General features: G+C 43.0%; 1 protein-coding gene across 7 annotated transcripts in view; it reads right to left on the reverse strand.

Annotated features, from left to right (window-relative positions):
* The window catches only part of CDH20 (cadherin 20), a 1654453-nt gene that overhangs the window by 1239289 nt on the left and 389679 nt on the right, over nucleotides 1-25485 (reverse strand). For all 7 annotated transcript variants that reach the window (XM_069219506.1, XM_069219509.1, XM_069219510.1 and 4 more), the window contains exon 2: nucleotides 16685-16766. The gene's annotated coding sequence lies outside the window, so the exon portion shown is untranslated. The remainder of the gene's footprint in view (nucleotides 1-16684; nucleotides 16767-25485) is intronic.

Here is a 25485-nt window from a genome sequence, read left to right on the forward strand (position 1 = left end):
CCCACTTACAGACCAACTCAGGCACTCATGCACCCACTCACAGACACACTCAGACACTTATTCATTAACTTACAAACCCACACAGAGACTCAGGCACCCACACACAGACCCACTCGGACCCTCAGGTACGCAATCACAGACCCACTCAGACAATGATGCACCCACTCACAGACCCACTCAGACACTAATGCACCCACTCACAGACCCACTCAGAGACTCACCCACCCACTCACAGACCCACTCAGACCCTCATCCACCCACTCACAGACCCACTCAGACCCTCATGCAACCACTCATAGACCCACTTAGATACTCATGCACCTACTCAGAGACCCACTCAGACGCTCACACATCCACTCACATAGCTACTCAGACCCTCACGTACCCACTTACAGACTCACTAAGACACTCATGCACCCACTCACAGACCCACCACTCCCTCACACACCCACTCACAGACCCACTCAGACACTGATGCACCCACTTACAGACCCACTCAGATGTCACACATCTACTCACAGAAACACTCAAACCCTCACATATACACATTTTCACACCCAGACTGACACTCTCACACCCAGGGACACACTCTCACTTCTATGCTCCGACCCAGAGAGACAGACCCTAAGGCTGTGCATGGTGCAGGGTTGGGTATTTATTGGAGGTTGGCCACAGGGTGTGGCTGAAGACTGTGCCTGATGGTGGTTGGATTAATGTATAGCAATTAAAATTACCCTATGTTTTTAAAAAAAACATAGAAATTCACTGAAAAAACAAACCAAAGGTTACGAGGATGTTATGGTTAGGAAATAGAATTTAAAAAAATCATAGAAATTCACAAAAAACTAAAAGTGACAGGGACATTAGAGTTAGATTCTGATTTTACTTGTACAAAACCCTAGAAATTCAGCAGTTATAATAAGAGTTATTTCAAGTAACTATATCTTGCGCTCTAAGGTAACGATAACTTGTGCCCTTGTCTTGCACAGCATATTACCCCAGATATTACAGATTACAGCAATCACGACAACTTTTATAACCATTAAAAATATCAAAGAAGCATTATCAATTAAATGAATGAATAAAAAACTGTGCATGGCGAGGGCGTGAGTTATAGCTACCTTAGGATGGGAGTTATAGTTACTTGAAATAACTTGAACTCTAACTGCTGAATTTCTAAGGTTTTGTAGGAGTAAATTCAGAACCTAACTATAACGTCCCTGTAACCTTTGGTTTTATAAGTGAACACAACTACTGCCTGAACCACTGACGGAATAACACCAATTTTGGTAGAAAGCTAGCTCTTGGTCCAGAAAGGATGTTTTTGTGATTTGATGTAATCCATTCAGTAGTTTTGGAGTAATTAGAGATTAAAAAATATAGATCTGTAGGGACGCTGATCCTCCGCAGATCCAGCTGTCCCTGTGCTGATATCTGATTGGCTGCCAATACTTCAACAAGGAAGTGTTGGCCACCATTTTGGGATTCAGCTGAAGCAGAAAAAGTTGAAAAAAAAGAAAATAGGCTAGGGTAGGTTCATCCTAAGCTCCTAGCCTCGGTGTAAGGGTCTCTTACAAACCCTGCCAGGGCTAACAAGCATTTTTTATTTTAATCTCAGAAAAATCCATGGACCTGGCTCCACGGATTTTTACGAGATTTTAAAAGAAATGGCAGTCTCCCGCCCTTTACCTGTATTTGGCCCCCAGGTGGGCCAGGTCCCGGGGGCATAACAATTCTGTTCACCTATTGAAGCACCTGACATTATCTACTTTCTTTTACCTGACTGTATCTGTGGTTTCAGGAGTCCTAGAGATTAAAGAAAGCATGGACATAAATGTTTCTTCTCAGACTAGTTCAAAAGAGTTGATCTTTTTCTACCTTTCCACATCATGCTTTTCTTCGTTTAGAACCTCTTAGACGCTGGGACTCCTCTGTGTTGGGCAGCCGCTGCTCAGGCAAGTCAAGTTGCTGGGCCGTGAGGAAGGGAATGTGGGTGTTCCAGTTCACTTCTCAGGCCTGCCGTTGGATGATGCCATGGACTGGAGGAGGCCACCTGCCTGCATTACCTCACTTTGCCAGACACAGAACATGGCGCACATACATCATGGTCTGACAGCAGGCTTCATGTTGCCCCATCTTCTGATCCTGCCGTCTGTGAGCAGGCCTCTGCACCTATGAATTTACACTTACACTACGGCAGGCCCCACACTTCACAGTTTAGTTGTTCAAAAATTGCAGCTTAAAATGTGGCTGGCAAAGGAGGTGGCCATTCTGATTACAACTCATTGAGGCAGCTCTGTACCTACCACAGCACGCACACCATGGTGCCATGCACATACATGAACGGACACATGATGAGCTGCAGCTCATTGAGGGGCATACTTATAAGCCCCTAGCACCACCTTGCGCCACATTAATATTATTTTTTTGTTACGCTAATGTGGCCCAACAAGGCCAAAATCCTCACACCATATATACAAAGTGGTGCAATGCACGCATTGCGCCACTTTATAACACTTTGCTCTACATTATGCCTACGCCCCATTAGGGGGGGCGACAAAATGGTAGAAGGAATTCTATGAATTTTCCTTGCGCCATTTCTTTTGCCACTTTTAACATCTGCTCTGAGCAGGCATTAAAAGGGGCTTCCATTATTTAGAATGGGTCCCTATGTACTCTGCAGGAGTAGCACCAACATTTTGGCGCTACTCCTGCAGAGTGCATCAATAGCGTCACATAGATGCCTTACATTCCGCTATGGTGTGCCGCATTTTAGATACAGTGTACACATGGTGGTGGTATGGGTCACTAAGGGGCGCAGGGAGAGTGGTGCTGTCCACTTTCCATAAATCTGCCCCTGAGTGTCTGTTTACAGTTACTTCATAAAACCATTCCTCGCACCTTTTTTAGCACAATACTGAGCACATTTAAAACAAAACATATCTTGGAATGTATGACATTAACCCCTTCTGTGCCGCGGATGTAATAGTTACGTCCTGCAGCACAGTGCTTGTGTGCCGAGGACGTAACCATTACGTCCTGGGCACAGAGCTCAAAGGGAGCGCTACCCCCAAAGGCAGGCTGACATCCTGTGACGTCAGCGTGCGATTGCGAAGCATTTCTCTTCCGATCATGTGATGGGGGCCCTGAGAGGCTTCAAAGGGAAGGAAAGGAATTTCCTTCCCTTTGAAGTCTCTCAGAGCATTTCAAAAGCCGGATCGGAAAGCGATCCGGCTTTTGAAATGCCCACTAGACACCAGGGATTATTTTGTAAAAGGAAACTGGCATGAGGGGAGCGACCCCTTAGGCAAAGGTTGCTCCCCAGGGGGGAATTTTGTATTATTAGCGGTGGAGAGCAACCCCTTCGGCAAGGGTCGCTCCCCTGGGGGGAAAATTATATTTAGGTCATTTCTGCCCCCCTTGGGGGCAGATTGGCCTCTTTTTATGAGGCCAATCTGCCCCCTAGGGGGCTGAAACCAGTAGACAGCTTAGAGGTTTTTTTTTAAAGTAAATTTCACGCAAGGGGAGTGACCCCTTAGGCAAGGGTCACTCCTGGGGGGGGGGGATTTATTTTAGGCCATTTCTGCCCCCCGGGGGGGGGGTAGAAACCTCTAGGCGCCAGGGATAATTTTTTGTTTTTTTTTAGATGGGGAGCGACCCGTTAGGCAAGAGTCGCTCCCCTGGTGGGCAAATTGTATTTAGACCACGATTTTTGTTAGATCAATCTGCCCCCTAGGGGGGCAGAAACCACTAGGCACGGGGATTTTTTTTTTGTGCCAATTTCACGCAAGGGGAGCGACCCCTTAGGCAAGGGTCACTCCCCTGGGGCGCATTTTTTTTCAAGCCCTTTCCACCCCCCCCCCCGGGGGCAGAAACCTATAGGCACCAGGGATCATTTTTTTTTTATGTTTTGTTTGTTTTATTAGAGATGGGCAGAAACCTCTAGGCGCCAGGGCTAATTATCTTTTTTTGTTTGTTTTTTTAGAGGTGGGGAGCGACCCCTTAGGCAAGGGTCGCTCCCCGGGGGGAGGTGGGGCAAATTTATTACAGGCCATTTCTGCCACCCCTGGGGGCAGATTGGCCTATTGTTATTAGGCTGATCTGCCCCCGGGGGGGCAGAAACGTCTTGGCACCAAGGAAAAAAAAATTTTGTTTTGTTTTTGTTTGTTTGTTTTTTAGAGGTGGGGAGCAACCCATTAGGCAAGGGTCACTCCCCTGATGGGCAAACCGTATTAAGAACATTTCTGCCCCCCTTAGGGGCAGATTGGCCGATTTTTGTTAGGCCAATCTGCCCCCAAGGGTGGCAAAAACCACATAGGCACCAGGGATTGGTGCGTGTGTATGCGTGTGTTTTCTTCAGGGGGGCAGCCCCTTGGGTAAGGGTCGTTCCCCATGGGAGCACATTACTGTTGGCCATATCTGTCCCCCTTGGGGGCAGATGGGCCTATTTTTGTAAGGCCCATCTGCCCCCAAGGGGGGGGCAGAAAGCCCACCAGAGATGAGGGCAGTTTATTTTCTCCAAAATAAGAGGGTGGGGGTATGGCCACCCCCCCACCTCAAATAAATGGGGCCAAAGTTGTTCTGCCCACCAGTGGGCAGATGGGGCAATTACAAATGAGGTATCATTTTTACCGGGAGACTGAGGGGAACGTTGAGTGGCATGAAATTTGTCCCAGTGCGGTAATCCCACACAGAAATGTTGGAAAAATGAGTTTTTTTAGCTAACTTTGAGGTTTGCTGAGGATTCTGGGTAAGAAAACATTGGGGGATCAATCCAAGTCACACCTCCCTGGACTCCCTCAGGTATCTAGTTTTCAGAAATGTCTGGGTTTGGTAGGTTTCCCTAGATGGCTGCTGAGCCCAGGACCAAAAACACAGGTGCCCCCGTAAAAACAGGTAGTTTTGTTTTTGATAATTTTGATGTGTTCAGATAGTGTTTTGGGGCATTTTCTTTCACGGACTGTAGGCCTACCCACAAAAGTGAGGTACCATTTTTATCGGGAGACTTGGGGGAACACTGGGTGGAAGGACATTTGTGGCTCCTCTCAGTTTCCAGAACTTTCTGTCACCGAAATGAGAGGAAAAAGTGTTTTTTTGGCCAAATGTTGAGGTTTGCAAAGTATTCTGGTTACAGAACCTGGTCAGAGCCCCACAAGTCACGCCATCTTGGATTCCCCTAGGTGTCTAGTTTTCAAAACTGCGCCGGGTTGCTAGGTTTCCCTAGGTGCCGGCTGAGCTACAGGCCAAAATCCTCAGCTAGGCACTTTGTAAAAAACAGCTGTTTGCTTTGTGAAAATGTGATGTGTCCACGTTGTGTTTTGTGGCATTTCCTTTCGCGGGCGCTAGGCCTACCCACACAAGTGAGGTACCATTTTTATCAAGAAGACTTGAGAGAATGCTGGGTGGAAGGAAATTTGTGGCTCCTCTCAGATTCCAGAACTTTCTGTCACCAAAATTAGAGGAAAAAGTGTTTTTTTGGCCAAATTTTGAGGTTTGCTAAAGATTCTGGGTAACAGAACCTGGTCAGAGCCCCACAAGTCACCCCATCTTGGATTCCCCTAGGTGTTTAGTTTTTAAAAATGTGCTAGTTTGCTAGGTTTCCCCAGGTGCTGGCTGACCTAGAGGCCAAACTCCACAGGTGGGCGCTTTGTAGAAAACACCTCTGTTTTATGTGGAAAAATTTGATGTGTCCACGTTGTGTTTTGGGCCATTTCCTTTTGCGAGCACTACGCTTACCCACACAAGTGAGGTACCATTTTTATTGGGAGACTTGGGGGAACACTGGGTGAAAGGAAATTTGTGGCTCCTCTCAGATTCCAGAACTTTCTGTCAACGAAATGAGAGGAAAAAGTGTTTTTGGGCCAAATGTTGAGGTTTGCAAAGGATTCTGGGTAACAGAACCGGGTCAGAGCCCCACATGTCACCCCATATTGGATTCCCCTAGGTGTCTAGTTTTCTAAACTGCTCAGGTTTGCTAGGTTTCCCCAGGTGCCGACTGAGCTACAGGCCAAAATTCACAGCTAGGCACTTTGTAAAAAACAGCTCTGTTTTCTTTTCTGAAAATTTGATGTGTCCACGTTGTGTTTTGGGCCATTTCCTTTCGGGAGCGCTAGGCCTAGCCACACAAGTGAGGTACCATTTTTATTGGGAGACTTGGGGGAACGCTGGGTGGAAGGAAATTTGTGGCTCCTCTCAGATTCCAGAACTTTCTGTCAGCGAAATGAGAGGAAAAAGTGTTTTTGGGCCAAATTTTGAGGTTTGCAAAGGATTCTGGGTAACAGAACCTGGTCGGAGCCCCACGAGTCACCCCATCTTGGATTCCCCTAGGTGTCTAGTTTTTAGAACTGCACAGGGTTGCTAGTTATCCCTAGATGCGGCTGAGCTACAGGCCAAAATCCACAGCTAGGCACTTTGTAAAATACAGCTCTGTTTTATTTGTGAAAATGTGATGTGTCGACATGTGTTTTGGGGAATTTCCTTTTGCGGGCGCTAGGCCTATCCACACAAGTGAGGTACTGATTTTATCAGGAGATTTGTGGGAACGCTGGGTGGAAGGAAATTTGTGGCTTCTCTCAGATTCCAGAACTTTCTGTCACCAAAATGAGAGGAAAAACTGTTTTTTTGGCCAAATTTTGAGGTTTGCAAAGGATTCTGGGTAACAGAACCTTGTCAGAGCCCCACAAGTCACCCCATCTTGGATTCCCCTGGGTGTTTAGTTTTCAAAAATGTGCTGGTTTGCTAGGTTTCCCCAGGTGCCGGCTGAGCTAGAGACCAAAATCCATAGGTAGGCACTTTGATAAAAACGCCCCTGTTTTCTGTGGAAAAATGTGATGTGTCCACGTTGTCTTTTGGGCCATTTCCTTTCGCGAGCGCTAGGCCTACCCACACAAGTGAGGTACCATTTTTATAGGGAGACGTGGGGGAACGCTGGGTGGAAGGAAATTTGTGGCTCCTCTTAGATTCCAGAACTTTCTGTCACCGAAATAAGAGGAAAAAGTGTTTTTTAGCTACATTTTTAGGTTTGCAAAGGATTCTGGGTAACAGAACCTGGTCAGAGCCCCACAAGTCACCCCATCTTGGATTCCCCTAGGAGTCTAGTTTTCAAAACTGCGCAGGTTTGCTAGGTTTTCCTTAGGTGCCAGCTGAGCTACAGTCCAAAATCCACAGCTAGGCACTTTGTAAAAAACAGCTCTGTTTTCTTTGTGAAAATGTGATGTGTCTACGTTGTGTTTTGAGGCATTTCCTTACGCGGGCGCTAGGCCTACCCATGCAAGTGAGGTACCATTTTTATCTGGAGACATAGGGGAACCGAGAATAGCAAAACAAGTGTTATTGCCCCTTGTATTTCTCCACATTTTTTCTTTCCAAATGTAAGACAGTGTGTAAAAAAGACGTCTATTTGAGCAATGTCCTGTAATTCACGTTAGTATGGGCACCCTGAAATTCAGAGATGTGCAAATTACCACTGCTTCTCAACACCTTATCTTATGGCCATTTTGGAAATACAAAGGTTTTCTTGATACCTATTTTTCACTTTTTATATTTCAGCAAATGAATTGCTGTATACCCAGTATAGAATGAAAACTCATTGCAAGGTGCAGCTCATTTATTGGCTCTGGGTACCTAGGGTTCTTGATGAACCTACAAGCCCTATATATCCCTGCAAACAAAAGAGTCCAGCAGACGTAACAGTATATTGCTTTCAAAAATCTGACATCACAGGCAAAAGTTACAGAGTAAAACGTGGAGAAAAATGGCTGTTTTTTTCACCTCAATTTCAATATGTTTTTATTTCAGCTGGTATTTTCTGTAAGAGACACTTGTAGGATCTACACAAATGACCCCTTGCTGAATTCAGAATTGTGTCTACTTTTCAGAAATGTTTAGCTTTCTGGAATCCAGCATTGGTTTCTCACCCATTTCGGCCACTAACTGGAAGGAGGCTGAAAGGACAAAAAATAGTACAAATGAGTTATGTCCAGTAAAATGTCAAAATTGTATTGAAAAATTGGGTTTTCTAATTCAAGTCTGCCTGTTCCGGAAAGCTGGAAAGATGGTGATCTTACCACCGCAAACCCTTTGTTGATGCCATTTTTAGGGAAAAAAACACGAGCTGCCTTCTGCAGCCCTTTTTACCCATTTGTTTTAAAAAAACAACATTTTCACTATATTTTGGCTAATTTCTTGGTCTCCTCCAGGGGATCCCACAAAGTCTGGGTACCTCTAGAATCCCTAGGACGTTGGAAAAAAGGATGCAAATTTGGCGTGGGTAGCTTATGTGAACAAAAAGTTATGAGGGCCTAAGCGAGAACTGCCCCAAATAGCCACAAAAAGGCTCGGCACAGGAGGGGAAAAGTCCTGGCATCGAAGGGGTTAATAAATTGAATGTACTGTCTCTAGCAGAGCAGGTTGTGCTCAAGCTTTTTCAGTTTAAAACGGAGTTCACTGCTTCTTCATTCAACTCATAAAAGGGGTCCTCGTAGTTTATACAGTTTACAGAGAAGCCCAAATCACATTTGTTCCGTATGGGACTTCCCTTAATATTCCCTGTTCTCTAATTGTTTAACAAATATCACGAATAATGAGTGATCATATGAAGTCTGCGCTGTATCGAGTGTGTAACGGCAGGCAGATACTCATGTGATGACACTGATATTGGAACTTGTTATGGGTGAGTACTAAATGGCGGTTCTTGATGTTTTAGCTAGCCGTGATGTTTGTTTAGCCTTGCTTTTGCACAAAGAAAACAGTGAAACTCCGAGCGCCTGCATTTTGCGTAAAGCAGGAAGAAAGGTGGTGATTTTGGCCCCCTCTTTGTTTGTGAGGACTGACACCCGGTCCCATGCTTTTTGAGTTCCGTTCCTGCTTTCTTTCTGCTAGCTCCTTCTCATTAGTCCACCACCCTAGCTGAGAAGCATGTAAGGCTGGGGGGAAAGAATAATTTAATGACCATATATTATACATTTATACAGTGGCATAGCGTGGGTTGTCAGCACCCGGGGCAAGGCAAGTAATTTCCGCCCCCTAACCTGTGGATTTTAGCACTTGCGAGTGCGAGCGCGCCCCCCCCCAGATGTTGCGCCCGGTGCGGCCGGCCCCGCCTGCACCCCCCACGCTACGCCACTGCATTTATAATAATGCATAAGATGGTTGTGTACACCCTTTCCTAGGGAGAGTTGATCCGAGCCTGGGCTCTGACTTGGTCCAGAAAGACAGCAAAGCACAAAACATGCCTACAAAAGACCCATTATTTGAATCGCATGGTACTTTACTATTATCACAGCTACTTATAATTTAATAAAACAAAACTTTCCATTTTTGACACTTGTTTAATTTTATTTAATTATCCCCTAAAAACGGATATTCTATTTGGAGCTTGCAAATTTTGCACTTAACAACATTAAAGTACTGGGAAATAAAGTGGTTTGCCCAGGATCACAGTTTGCCCTAATGCAGAAGCCTTGAGTTCAGCTCAGATTTTCTTGAAACTCAACCGGCAATGCCGCAGTATGGATTAATTTCTGATGTCTTTAGTTGTGCGGGAATGGATAACATGTTGTGCCCAGGTGTCTTTTGAGAGCCTTTGACATAAATTGATAATGCAGTCTATGATCACAGAGTGTTGACCCGAATGTGCTGTTAGGTCACAGGCTAGCAATTTGAAGAGCAACTGGCCTCTTTCTGCTAAATGTATTTTCACTTTCTTCTTTGTAGTGTATGGTGGGGGAGTGAGTTATAGTTACTTGAAAAAACTCTATAACTGCTGAATTTCTATGATTTTATGTGTGAATTCAGAACCTAACTATAACATCCGTGTAACCTTTGTTTTTTTAATTGTATATATGTTCCTAGTTCACATGACTAGGTGCAGCTGTGAGTTGGCCTTTGAATAGTCCTTCTAGAAAGCCACACAATAGAAGGACTAAGAGTTGGCTGGATGGGCCAGATGTGTGTCGGAATAATGATTGCTATTACAATGAATGGCTTCACAACAGAAGTTTTATAACAAAAATGCCTTTATAATGAAAGACTTTTACAACATTTCTTTTTACAATGAATATGCCTTTACCACAAGAATGTGAGTATTTAACAAATAGGTATAAACCCTTTATATATATATATATATATATATATATATATATATATATATATATATAGTCATGTGATCCAGGAACAGGCTGCAGGCACCAAATGGTTAGGACACAAAAATGGCATGATTGTGACTTAAAATTAGACTTTACCATTAAAAAGAATTTTAAATAAAATTCCTTAGACACTAAACATGACTTTTATACCTGTTCCAAAACAAAAGTAAGCATTTATTAACTGTAATAAGGTAAGCCAATGTTATCCTACATGAAGGGTAGGCATCATAGCTTTGTAAAACTACCTTGTGAGTTTTTCACTACCACGACATGTACTTAAAAGTACATGTCCCACTTTTTTAATACACTGCACCCTGCGCTGTGGACTGCTTAGGGCTGTTGGAAATGGGTCTCTAGGTGGCAGTGGTTTACACCCTGTCCAATGAGGGACCTTCACTCTAGTTAGGGTAAGGGAGTCCCACAGCTATTAAAACCCCTGCTCACCCCATTGGTAGCTTGGCGCGAGCAGTCAGGCTTATCTCAGAGACAATGTGTAAAGTATTTCTATACACACACACACACACACACAGCAACACAGTGAAACACCTCAAAAATACTCCACACCGGTTTAGAACAATAGCCAATATTTATCTGAGTACAACAAGGCTAAAATGACAAAAATCCAACATACACAAGCAAAGATACACATTTTTAAAGATTAAATCTCAATAAAGTACTTAAAAGCCCTATAGTTCTAACTTTAGCTATCACAATGTGGTTGACAGAGTCGTTCTCAACAGTCCGACACCACTCCCAAGGGAATGCAAGCTGGTCATGGAGTTGCATGGACCCCAGGCACAGTACGTTTATAAAACAAAGAAACAAAGATGTTGCATGGAGTCGGGGAGGTGAGGCATCACTGGAGCCTGTGTGGTGTTGGCTCCTTACTGCTCGCAGGGAGGTGAGGCATTGGTTCCTTACTATGAGGCCGGAGAGGTGAGGTGTAGGTTCCTTACGGTTGCAGGGGAGGTGATGCAGAGTTGCTGGTGAGGTTTTGGTTCCTTACGATCGGCAGTGTTGATGAATCCAGCAGGTTACGATGCGAGGCGTCAACTTTGTGATGTCGTAATCACAACACGGGGTCCCAGGTGCTGTGGTGGAATCAACTGTTCCAGACATCAGGGACATGGTACTCAGGACTCACGCATGATGGGACTTCAGAGGCACTGCGGTGGTCTGGGGCATGTGGCGTCAATTACTGCATTCAGCGGGGACCACAGCTCCTGGTGTAGGCAGCAGTGTGGAGTCAGACAGCAGCACCAGTTCCGAAGTCCCTTTGGAGCTGAAGCACTTGGTTTCTTCTTGGTTACACCAGAATACACTCCCAAAGGCCCAGGGGCTGGATTTGGCACCACTTGGCGAGTCAGGACTCTCAGCAAGAGAGCCCAGGTGCTGGTAGATTAAGTCTTTGATGTCCCTGAGACTTCTAACAGGAGGCAAGCTCAGTTCAAGCCCTTGGACAATACTTGAAAGCAGGATGTAGAAAGCCATGTCCAGTCCTTTCACCCCTAGGACAGAAGCAGCAAGCAGCAGGCCAGCACAGCAAAGTAACAGGCAGAGTGGTAGTCTCTCCTACAGCATCTAGCTATTCTTCCTGGCAAAATGTCCTCTGTCCAGAAGTGTTCTGAAGTTGTGGTCTCAGAGGCCCAGCACTTAAACTCATTTCTGCTTTGGCAGTAGGCACACTTCAAAGGAAAATCTTTGAGGTGCACAAGACCCTTCCTTTCCTGCTCTAGCCCCAGACACACTCCAGTGGGTTGGAGACTGCTTTGTGTAAGGACAGGTACAGCCCTATTCAGGGGGGGAGCAGAGGGAGTGTCAGCTCCTCCCTCTGCTCTAGTCCAGGATGACCCATCAGGATATGCAGGGCACACCTCAGCTCTCTTTATGTGACTGTCTAGAGTGAATACACAAACAGCGCAACTGTCATCCTGACCCAGATGCGTGTTCCACAGCCAGGCAGAGGCACAGAATGGTTAAGTAAGAAAATGTCCATTTTATAAAAGCGGCATTTTCAAACTTACAATTTAAAAACCAACTTCATCAAAAGATGTATTTTTGAATTGTGAGTTCAGAGACCCAAAACTCAACATCTCTATCTGCTCCCAATGGGAAATTACACTTCAAAGATATTTCAAGGCAATCTCCATGTTACCCTAGGAGAGAGATAGGGCATACAATAGTGAAAACTGAATTAAGCAGTAATTTACTATAACGACATGTAAAACATACCTTTACATGGCATACTTTTTAAACACACTGCACCATGCCCATGGGGCTGCCTTGGGCCTACCTTAGGGGTGACTTACATGTAGTAAAAGGGAAGGTTTGGGCCTGGAAAGTGGGTACACTTGCCAGATCGAACTGGCAGTTCCAAACTGCCCACGCAGACACTGCAGGAGCAGGTCTGAAAGATGTTTACCGGGCTACTCCTCTGGGTGGCACAATCAATGTTGCAGGCTCACTAGTACCATTTGATTTACAGGCCCTGGCACCTTAGTGCACTTTACTAGGGACTTACTAGTAAATCAAATATGCCAATCATGGAGAAACTAATGACCAATCCAACTTAGACAGAGAGCACTTACACTTTAACACTGTTCAGCAGTGGTAAAGGACCCTGAGTCCTAAAACCAGAAGAAATAGGAGGAAGAAGGCAAAATGTTTGGGCATAACCTTGCAAAAAGGGCCATTTCCAACAAAGACCTTCATGAGGGTTGAACTAGGTAAATTAAGTATGACAATCAGGTTTAAGCCAATTGTACAATGTTTTAGGGAGTGAGCATACTCACTTTAGCACCGGTTAGCAGTGTTAAAGTTCACAGAGTCCTAAGGTCAACACTATAACCTTCAGCAAAATAGGAGGGGTAAGGGTAAAACTTTTGGGAGGCTACATCAAAGGGTGGCAAGTCTAACATAGCCTATATATTAAATGATATAGAATATGAATTTAACTCTAATTTTCACTTCAAATATAAAAATATGTAAATGCTTCAGAAACTAATTATGTTGGGTCAAACTTTTGTCCAGGAATCTCACTGTTACATTCCTCCTATTATATTATATTTTTTTGTTGTTATCCCTTCTCCTCATAGGAATTACTGCAGAATTTGCATAGCATATAGGGTCGGATTCAGAGTCATGAGGAGCAAAATTATGGCATGGATGTTTGCTCCGCATTATTTACATTGGGTAGGTTTTTCCACACCTGATTTTTCTGGCTGTGAGAGAGCCACACCTGATGTTGCCAGCCTGTAAGTCGAACCAGAAAATAGTATGAAGCGTAGACCAAAGCAACAGACAAGTCTCATCCTCCATTTCTTTACTGTCCAAGACTGTCCCCAGCATTTTCAGCAGCAGTCTAAAAATTAATCAAATAGACAGTTTTTTGTATGCTTTTTTGTGAAGTTCATACTGTTTAAGGGGCGTTGCTGGCAAACCCTAAATATAGTCTCAGAAAAGAAAATAATAAAACCTAGACTTAAGACTCATCAGTTTTTCTGGGGTGGCAGACATTAAGGCCCTCATTTCAAATTTGGCGGTAACTGCCACGGCGACGGCCGTCAACATACCGTCACCGTTGCTACCAGCCGCTCACCTGCATTATGACCGTTGACGGAATTCCGCCAGAAGGCTGGCGGAATACCATTGACGGTCATGGCGGCAGACAGCGGTAAGGTGACGCTGCTGTCAGCAGCAGCGCCACGCCAGCAAAACACCGCCGACCGTATCATGAGCAATGATACGGCCTGGCAGTGTTTTGCTGGCAGACGCTGCTGCTGACAGCAGCGATGCATCCCGTCTCCAGCAAGAGGACCCCCTGCAACCAGGTAAGTCGGGTTCTACGACAGGAGCGGGGGCAAGGGGTGTTGTGTGCATGTATGGGGGTGTTGTGTGTGTGTGAATGTTTTGGTATGTGTGCATGCGGGTGTGAGTCGCGTTGAATGAGTGCGTGAATGACTGAATGTAAGTGTACGTGTATGTTGTGTGTTATGAATGTGTGTGTGCGCCAAAGTATTTTGGTGTGTGTTGCGCTGTGTGGGAATATATGTGTGCATGCGTGGGTGGATGTGGGAATGCATGCATGTATATTTTTGCACGTTTCGGTGTATGAATGTGCAGGGGCAGGAGAGGGAGGGGAGGACACTGGGGAGGGGAAGGGAGGGTGGGGGAAACCCCTATCAGTGCCGTGGAAGGAATTCCCTGGCACTGATAGCCTACTGCCATGGTTTTCGTGGCGATATGCTTGCCACGAAAACCATGGCGATAGGTGGGGTCATAATCCCAAGGGTGGGATTGTGACGGCCGCCTGGCTGGAGACCGAAGTCTCCAGCCCAGCGGCCCTTACCACCCTGGCAGTCGGAGTGGTACATTGGCAGTTTGGATTCAGCCAAACCGCCAATGTCATAATTTGGGAGAAGGTACCGCCAGCCTGTTGGCAGTACCTTTCCCCCAAATTACATCAGTCCGCCATGTTCATAATGAGGGCCTAAATGTATTGCATTCATGTTTATTTTAGTTAGTTGCTTATGCTTGCTAAACGACTATGTGTGAATATGTAATGAAGAGTGGGCTGTCATACAAATCTGAATCAAAGCAAGGAAAAGAGGACAATTTAGGAGCAACCCTTGTAGGAATGGTGTGCCATTGTATCTGCAACAAAGTCTTTTTAATTAGTCACAAAGTTGTCAAGTCTAGGCACTGCTGTTTCTAAGCACTGTGAGTGACACATGATACTCTTTCCAAATGAATGGCACTTACATAAAAATACAAATGTTACTAGTAATCATTTTATGGTAGTGTCTACTTCTAAGGCACATGCACTGTTTGTTGATTCCAACTATAAAGCACTCCAGAGTCTGAAAAGGAGGAACAATTTATTTTCAGGAAGGATATGTTCAATGGGTTTGATAAGAACGCTTAACTCTTTCTACTGTAATGAGCAGATGTTGGTTAAAGAAAAAAATGCATGCTACCTTCTTCGTTAATCTTTTGTATGTCATTTCTCCAAATTGTAAAGCAGATCAATGCATGACTGAAGCAGAGACCGTAAGCCCTCTAGCACTGTGTAGAATGTGAATTGCCAAAGAGAAGTACATCCTTCCTTTTTATCGGTTAGCTTTCAGTTGTGCGGAACACCATAAATCTAAGATGTGACCTACTTATTTTTTTCAAATTGTTGTTCTCTTTCATATTTGAAAAACTATGGAAGGCTCAATTATTTCCAGAGAAAAAGAGTGTGGTGACATCTAGTACAATCAAATACATTCATTACCTTTCAGATGAGAATTTGCATCTACAAATACAATTGTGCAATATTTTTGTTTGTTGGTAGGTTGCAATTACACACATCACATAATGGTCAATGTAAAATTCTTGAACTTTCGAATTGCATTTTGAGTAACTGACTTGTTGTGCAAATGCAAGGGAGATAAAGATCCCGTGAGAAATAAATGATTATTTGTCCTATTTATGAAGTTCAGATGGCTGCAAGTGCAGTTTCTAATTGGTCTTTATTAAAGCAAAACTGAAAATCAGTCTTTACTAGAAAGACTCATTAAAAATTGAAAAGATAGGAGACAATATTCCTGGTAGTTAATGATTACCTGGCGCTCAGCCTTGTCATTAAGACTTCTGTCCTATATTAGGATTGTACTCCAACCTATCTTCTTTGAAGGCATGGCTCATTTGAGTGTTGCCTTCCCCACCAATCTGAACACTTATCTAATGACCCATGAAATATTTCTGTGCCTGAACTGTATATCATCTACTGCATCCCTTTTGTTCTTGTATTAGAGTGGTGTTCACAAACGTATCTAAGCACTTCTCTTGTGGTTACTCTAAGTAGCCCAGCTTGAAGGGAAATTGGTTGAACTATTCAGCATTTAAAGTTTTGCTTTTCATAGGTCCTTGAAACTGCGAGGTTATCAATCTGTTTTTAAAAACACAGTCGAATAGTGAATATTCATATAATTCTGTTACTGTTTACTGTCCCTCATTTGTTGGGAGACCTCGGGTCTTGAGAATGTTATTGGTGCATTTTTGTCCTCTATTGCAACCTCCCAGGAATCCGATTAGTGTTTTGTCAAGAGGCAAATCATTATTGGTAGAGAGGATATGGAAGTGCATGTTTTACTAGTGACTTTAGAACTGATTTCTCTGTGGGGAGATCCAGTTCCACTCTCTGAACTGAGTTTTCATTTTGAGTAAAAGCGGTTTCTTGAGATGCAGTGTCTCGTGAACCTTTTTCTGACTTACCTTCTGTGCCTGTTTGGTTAGCCTCGTTTCATCAATTGTTCATATACATTTCCAGTATGTGTAAGATAATTTGTATGGATGTACAAATATGCCACTATCATAAATATTTGCAAAGGGGGGTGCAAAAAAATGTGCACAAAGGGAAGATAATCTTTTTGGCATTTTCAAAAGTCACTTGAAATTTGTAAAACAGTATTGCTATCTTCTTGGTTCATACACAATTCATTCAGCACATTTCCTCTCAAATTATGGGTCAAAATGTCAAGAAATGCAATTCTTACCTTGTGCTGCTAAAACGAAAAGTCAAGAGTTAGGTTTCAGGATTTTAACCAATTGATAAATTTGCGAAGATGGTTTCAGTACCTGCAAAGATAGAAAAAAGTCTCCAATTGGTTTATTGTTATTTATAGCATAATAAATGTTCACCAAAGGAGAGAAAGCAGACAAACACCCAAACACATCCTCCTAATTAACCATAACAATCACAATTAGTGCTTTATATGGAAGCTAAACTACACAACAAACTGTTGTGTGTTACTTGTCCACAGTGCAAGCCACCTGATAGGAGAAAAAAGATATCAGAGAGATTGCCTCATCCAAAACCTATTTTGGCATGCTTCATGCTCAGCAGTCTCCCCACATTGGAGTAAGTAATTACCACCCTGTTGAACTCAACCTTGATGGGAGTTATTAGAAACGTTTTGATCAGGACAGTAGCAGGGGCCATGGTGAAAAGTAACAATACCTAAGGGTAAAGCCTTGGGATTCCCTTTTATGAGAGGGTACCATTGTTTGGTTCAAAAATAGTCTTAAAGGATATCTGATGAAGTACAATGATTCATTAATCCCCATATAATTTCCAACACGTTTTGACTGGTATCTAATTCTAAACTAGTCAATGGTCTTTTTTGGGGCCTCAAAATTTCCTGCCTAACTAATACATACATCCCATGCATGTGAATGAGGCAGAAGGCTCTCATACTTGTCTTGTGAAGTCCAACTTATGAATCCTGTTCTGCGGTCCTTATGGGCCTCATGGGCATGATAGGAGGACACCTCCCCTGTAGTTACATGTTTGTCTGTAGTCACATGTTCGTCAATGAGTAGGTGAGGACTGCTGAACCTATCCTACGGCCATCCACTGTATTGTGGATGCATAATATCATGATGTTATAAAAGGGTATGATGTAATTGAAAGGGAATGTTTTAATAATGACATTTGTAGCACAGGTCTCATAGGAAAGTTCTTCAACTTGGAAGAGAGGCAAGTTGCTGCTAAAGATGATCCAAGTAAAAGACAGAAATCTCAGCATTCTGAAATTAGGAAGTTGCCATTGATGAATCTATTTTATCCTTGTGTCTGTCAATCTTTTACCATACAGGCCAGACTAGGAACTCCTTTTAAATGTCCAGGTGGTTCTTCTGATTAAATAAATGCTGTACTCCATGTGTCTTCAAGATGGCTACTGGGAGGATTTATTAGGGGATCCTCTCTCCCCTAGAGTCCATCCCTGTCGGATACGTATCAGCATTCAATCATAGAAAATTCAAGCCGCTTTCCTGAATTTCAGGCAACTTCCCTGTTTTGCCGGCTCCATGTATCTGATCAGGCACCCAGTTGCATTGGCAGAAAAAAAGGAAGTTCTTCCTCTTCAGTCATTAAGAAAATACATGTCACTTGTTTCAAGTTACCAGCAAGCATGGGCAAAGCCAGTTAGTGTTTTCTTTTAGGCTTATTGGCATTGCCTAACCAGTGCTACAGTGCTTGTGGTCGCTACCTAAAACATGGTTTGATTGATATATACCGAAATGGCATACTTAATTAACTTATAAGTCCCTAGTAAAGTAAACTGCATGTATCCAGGTTATGTAATTTAAATTCTCAAGTGGGCATACAGCACTGCATGTGCCACCTACTTAAGTAGAACTTTAAAATATGCCCCCAGGCCTGCCATAGCAGCCTGAATGCAGTCTTACACCGTCATGTCGACTTGGGATTCAGAACCCATTGCCAAGCCTTAAACTCCCCTTTTATCACATATATGACACCTCTAAGGTAGGCCTTAGGTAGCATTTACAGTAAGGTGTTAAGTAGTTAAAGGCAGGGCATAAAATTTAAGTTTTACATGTCCTGGTAATACCAACTTTCAAATTAGTTTTTCACTACTCATAGGATAACATTTTGGATTCCTTATTGCATTCAATAGCCGTAATTCTTAATTGAGAGTGGATGAATCTGTCATGTTTGGTACCTAAGGAATTGTAGTGATGAATCCTCTCTAATGACAAAGCTGACTTTTAGAAAGTTGGCATCTTCATGCTGTTAGCCCTGTGTGTCTGCAGCCTCTCTCTCATTATATGACTGGTTCGGGTGACAGCTGGTCTTTGTATATTCCCTGTAGACAGCCACACACAATGAAAGATTAGGAGTTATTGATGGGCCGCATTAGGACATTAACTGGCTAGATGGGGGGTGGGGCAGAGCTGAGCACTGCGTCACTTACACCTGAATAGGCTGTGTCCTGTTCCCATACAAAGGGCTGCATACCCCCTTGAAGTGAGTCTGGAGCCAGGGCAGGAGGGGATGACTTCTGTGCACTTCAAAGACTTCTATGAAGTTTCCCCCACTTCAAAGGCACCATTGTGAATAAGAACTGAACCTCAGACCCTACCAACTCAGTACACTTCAGGCCGTGAGGGAACTCTGCTGGGAAGAAGGTCTGCTGTGCTGCTACAAGGACTGCTACCTTGCTGGACTGCTGCTCTGGAAGTACTGCTTTCTTGCTGTGCTGACCTGCTACCCTCCTTGTCTAGGTGAGAAGGACAGGACCCAAAACACTTGAACCGAAAACCAGAGTGAGTCCAAGGGCTTGCTGGCTTATATCCTGTTTTCTGAAGCCTCAGTGACACAAAAGACTTTCAACTCATCACCTACAGCACCTGGACTCTGCCAATTGTGAGTCTTGCCCTGTCAACTGTTACCAAACCAGTCCTGGGCCCTTGGAAGTGGGGTTAAAGTGCTACTCCAGTCCAAAAGCAATGCATCAACCGGTTGCGCGACTCAGAACCAGCACATCTTCATTGATGCCGACGCATCGCTACTGCAGTAAGGATCAGAAACAAAGCATCATGACTGCATGGTGCATCGCTTCTATTTCCATTGATTCTCCAAGTTTGCTTAGCTTAGAGATGATGCATCACATCCATCCCAAGGATCGACGATGACGAATCACCTCTTCTGCTCCTCGCAACTTCCTCAATGGCGCTGAAAACTATGTGCTGTATCAGCAAACCAAGGCTGGTGCCTTTATCAGACCTGTTAGCACAGGTGTTTTAATAAGAATTATTAGTGAGTGTTTATGTATTTTGAATAATAAGTTTATGTAGAAAACTAAATAACGTAGAAAAATAACGCATGCATTTGAAAATGTGATCACGAAGAATGGCCACTAATGTTAATGAAGTGTATTAATTAATTAATGACCAATAAAATATTAAATATGTGTTAGACTAATGCAGTAATCTGTCATATTGAGAGTTATGAAGTATGCTTTAACTTTATTAATTATAGGCCTTAACTTAGCGAGTGTCTTGGCCTATTTTGACAGGCCTCATGCAGAAGCTGTATTTCTTAGCGTTTAATAAAAAATGCTGACAAAGAGAATTAAACTGTGAAATGTCTACTGTACTGTTTAAATGTGCTTGTAACTGCAGCTTTTCATGAGAACCAATGATGTTCTTACTAATGCAACATTTTATGTGTAATGTGTGTGAGACTGACTTCCTCAGGACAAGAACTATGAAAATACTGACTAGAGTGGAAGATGCAACAATATTGTTACCTGAAAAAGCCAGATGATGAGGACATCGCAAGACGAACCAATCAACAATATGACAACGGAGAAATATTAGAATTCATAGATTTGGCATAGTAGTTTTATTGGACAGAGTGTGGACATACGATTGACTGACCAATAGGGAATTAGGGGATAGTTTAGGTGACTTTAATATAACAACGCAGCAGAGGGAGAAGATTTAGGCCCATAATTATACTTTTTGACGCAAACAGGCGCCAGCACTGGTTTGCGTCAAAACATTTACCGCCGGCTAACACAATTCCTACGCACCATGCGGGTGCCTTATTTAAGGATTGACGTTAGCCGGCGCTGCGGGCTGGTCAGAGTAAAAAACAGTGACTCACACCAGGCAGCACCGGCGTGGGGGAAAATGGGGGTTGTGCGTCAAAAAATGGTGCAAGTCAGGTTTGAGTCAAAAATCATGGCTCAAACCAGACTTGCGTCATTTTTTGATGCACAACCCCCATTGAAATGACTCCTGTCTTAGCAAAGACAGTAGTCAAGCCCTCTTGCCCAATGGTGATACCCGCGTGGCCATTGGGCACAGTGGCATGTGGGGGGCCCAAATTAGGCCCCTGTATGCCACTATAAAAAAAAAAATTGTTACCTCAACTTCCTGTACTTACCTGGGATGGGTCCCCCCATCCATGGGTGTCCTCCTGGGGTGGGTGAGGGTGGCAGGGGGTGTCCCTGGGGGCAGGGAAGGGCACCTCTGGACTGCTTCCATGGTCTGAGACTATGGAAGTGAGCCCAAAGGTCCCTTACCACCTGCCCTTACCCAGGTGTTAAAAAACGGTGCATATCAGGCAGTGTGCTGTTTTTTACGGCCCGCCCCCTCCTGTGTGTCAAAATGACGCAGGAGTATAAATAAGGCGCACAGGCCTTAAAGTCGTTTTTTGAATGGGAACGCCTACCTTGCATGTCATTAACGCAAGGCGGTTTCCCGCATCCAAAGAATGCCGCACACTGAGGTTTTTTGACATCCGCGGAGTCGGGGAGTCATAGTTTAACAATGGGGCAAGGTTTGCGCCGAATGTGCGTCAAAAATTTTTACGCACATTTGGCGCAAACAGAGTATAAATATGGCCCTTAGATTTTTAGGAGAGAGACATTCATTCAGACATTCTGAGAGAAGACAGATCAATCTGTCTTTCCGTCATTTCGACATTCTGGCTCATTGTGCCCATATTTTCCTGACTGAGAGCCTGATGGCTTGCTGTCCGACTGATGTCCTGAGGACGAAGACTGAGTCTGCTTTGCTGACCTATACCGAGGATAGGTATACATCGAAATGTGATTATCATGCATATTTGCTTTTTCTTTCTAGGTACCAACTGCGCTATTTTGATAGAACCATAGTTAGATGATTTTCCACATTTGTGCTACTAAATTGTTTTGCATGAAGCCCAACATGCTGATGCTAATCTGATGTTAGTTAAGGATTCTCACTAATAGAGTTAAGATAACAGGGACTAATGGTTGATGAACTTCTCTGCTGAATTTCATGCACACCATAACGTTGACGCAGCTGACTTTGCTGTTGATTTGCACCGTAACTGTAGAATGTGTTGTAGTTCAAGCTTTGATTAAATTGCATATATTCCGCCGCTTCGGACAACCAGTGTTGTTTCTGTATGTGTTTCATTTGATTTTGAGATTAATCTACATGACCTTAGCGTTGTTGATATAGGGAAAGAAACATTCTAAACTTTTACTAAAGGTGTGGTTATTCATGACTGAAAGGCCATGGTGCGTGGCAATTACTGACTCCCTAGACTATTGATTTTATTGATTACTAATGATAGTTATGTATTGATGATTGATTATGTACTGGAACTATGGTAAGAACTTCTTAATTGCGAGTCAGAAGGTTCATCGACCTATTTGCATCCCCTTGTAAGTTTACATATTAAGGTCAGGAGCTCTAGCACACCCACGCTCTATTGTGGTCTGCCCTGACATTTCAGATTTCACCCTGTTCAGCGCAACCAGATAATTCCTGTGGGCACTTATGCTTTTAAGTACTGCATTTCAGTTTATTCTTCAAAAATTCATATCTCAGGTTCTACTTTTTGGATTTTTTTCATTTTGGTCTTGTTTTGTTCATTAAATTAAGCTATATTTTCCTAATCAGACGTGGTATCTTTTTGTGTGGTGTTTTCACTGTCTTACTGTTTGAAGTGTTCCACAAATGATTAAAACATTGCCTTTTAAGTTAAACACGACTGCTCTGTGCCAGTCTATCAGGGGTTGAGCACCGGTTAACTTCGGGTGTGTCGGTGACTTACCATAATAGGGTGCATACCTCTGCCAAACAAAAAACGAATGTCTAACAGAAAAGGATCAGTACATTTTAGGAAGCAAAATGTAACCCACATGAAAGTGTTTTTCGTAAGCATGAAGAGCTGTTAGCAGTTTGCAGCCTGTCCCTCCAAAAGAATCAAATTTAATGTGCAGCAGGGCGGGCAACTGGGAGTAGGCTATGGAAATAAAATTAAAATAAAGCCAGATGGGTGAGGATGGGAAAAGTAGCTCATGATGGCCAGAGCAACATGTTGCTGAGAGAGATGGTGCGGAGAGAGAAGCACATGTGGGGAAGAATAACTCTGAGTGCTCTTTTGGAAAATGATCCTAATTTATGGAAGATTGTCAAAGAGATACTCATAAAAAATCTTTCCAGCCACAGTTAATAATCTGATTAAGTGATCATTTTGGTGCGATAAATGGTTCGATTTTAGGTCTGTCACAGCCAAGACCTTTAGACTTGACTAAATGTATTTATAATACATGGGATTCTGCAGCCCCTATATAAATGCATGTCTCTAATTTCTTTCTAATTGGTGACTTGTTACCCGCCCAGTCATTGGTCATAAAGAAAAGACGTCAGAACTCAATTGTAAAAAGTTAATGAAGTGAAGTTCTGATGTCACAATGCCTACTGCTCGAGCCAGCAGCCAAAGTGAAATGCAGGACAGATCATGGAGTACCTGTTTAAAGGAACAAAATAAAAATGTAGCTTTTCATTCTTCTGCCTTATTTTTCCAGGTTACAATGACAAGCAGCAGGATCATGTTTATGTTTTGCACTCCTTACATAATTATTTAAAAGTTTGAATATTTGTGTGTTTTCTACACATTCTGACATACTGCAGCTTTTAAAAAAAGACTTGTATTGAACTCTTTCTAATATCTTTTTGCAACAAAAATGCAACAGGTTTTTATTGTGTTTAATTTTGCACTAGAGGTTCTATTTTTATTCTTTACGTATGCAAACATGCTCTTTTTTTATATAAAAGAGTTACATACCAAAGATTTAAGTGGTTTTTGGGAAATGTGATGGTGTGACCATGTATTAAAATGTACAGGGCACCCCCTGTCTTACAGGATAGGGATATTGCAAGTTACCTTGGAGTTCCATTACCTTAAAAGGGAACTCAGTTATTGGCCTTGTTCCTCTATATGGTTATGGAATTCCTCGGTGACTTGCAATATCATTGCAATATATGGTGGGAGTTACTTTATCCCTTATAGAAGATGCTTACTTAAAGGGACTTACAGCAGCATTCTTCATCCATTGGTCTGTTGTTGTGTCATTCACATTTTTTCCACCCACTACAGCACACCATATGGAGCAATTTGTCAGTCCACCATAGCCATTGGCTACCATAACTTTAGTGACAGCATTCTGCTTTTTCCACAAGGAACACATTTACAACTAAAGTATGTCCTTTAATGCTAATAATACACTATAACAATGTGTGCTCTTGTGAGACCAAAACATATTGTCACTTTTCTGCATTATTTTTTAATATTGGCGAGGGCCCAGCACCTTCTCCAACCACAAAACTTTACAAATAAGTCATGTTGGAATAAAACAGGCATTGGAAAAGCCAAAAGGCAGACATTTGGCTTTGTGAAAGCTTGTTTTGCGGGTTGGCACTAAAAAGCTACCTTGCCATAAATGCTGTACCAATTACACATTTATATGTTATATATACTGTTCTGTATACGAAAAACATATTCGGCTCAGTAACTAATTCCTGAGAGGGCATGAGTTTAGGCATTGCATTTGATGCAACTAAGAATTTCTTGACGTTTGAAGTGGCAATTTCATCGTTCCTCCTGCTCTAAAACGTTTTGTAAGTGTGACACAACATCTAAAGAATCACCAATATATATTTAAATGGTCCCATCCGATCAGGTATGCATTCAGTTTTTAATTAGTGATATTCACTTGTACATAAAATGCAATCCTACCATGTTAATCGTGTTTAAAATGAAAATTCCTAATCGTGTGTCTCGAGTTATAACCATTTTTGTTTGGGAATTGGAGATTAGTGGAATCCTAAAGTATAACGTTCTCAGGTAGGCAGATGCTTCCTAATGTTGAACATTTTCGCGCAGTATCTCTCACAGTAATTTCAGGGATTGCTGAGGCGTTTTAAAGCATGAGCAACTGTCCAGAGCCACGACACTGCAAAGGTCCCTTGGTAAACTCATCATGTCAGTCAGAAATCCCACCCTTTTAGGTGTGCTTAAACACAAATTCTGTTTCAATTTCACACCTGGGATGTTCGCTTTTCAGAAGCTTAGTTTGCATGAATGGATGAGCCATCCTTAAACTTCATGCTTCGAGGCAGTTGGTGGCAATTAAATTAAAAAAATAATCTGTCAAATTTCACTCCGCTTACTATACCTCATCGCCTCTATCTCACCTTTTTACTTGCCTATCTCTTTGGCGGTGCTTGACGAATCTTCACAAAACTTTCCTAAAATATTTGCCAGACATATCAGCTGCTGCGTGGAAAGTGTTGGGATGATCGGTTGGGGGCGGGGGGCAGAGAGAAAAAGGGGGGGTCCCAAAAAACTTTTTCCCCATTCATTTTTCTATAAGGATTTTGCACAGTGATAGTGCTGAAACTACTAGATGGAATTACACCAAATTTGGCAGAAAGGTAGTTGTTTTGGTGTAAATCCGTTCAAAAGTTTTTGAGAAATTAAGGGATTTTTTTTTTGTATATTTAGGGAAGCAAAGGATTCTTCATGATCTTGTGCTGATGCCTGATTGGCTGTCAACATTTCAACAAGGAAGTGTTGGCAGCCAACTTGGGTCTTGGCAGCTGAGTCCCAGAAACAAAAGTTTAAAAAAAGAAAGGGGGCCAGGGTAGAGACACTCTGACCCCTTAGCTCTGTTGTTGAGGTCCCTGATAGACCCACAGGGCTAAA

This window comes from Pleurodeles waltl, chromosome 2_2 (assembly GCF_031143425.1).
Source record: "Pleurodeles waltl isolate 20211129_DDA chromosome 2_2, aPleWal1.hap1.20221129, whole genome shotgun sequence".
NCBI classification, from domain to species: Eukaryota; Metazoa; Chordata; class Amphibia; order Caudata; family Salamandridae; genus Pleurodeles; species Pleurodeles waltl.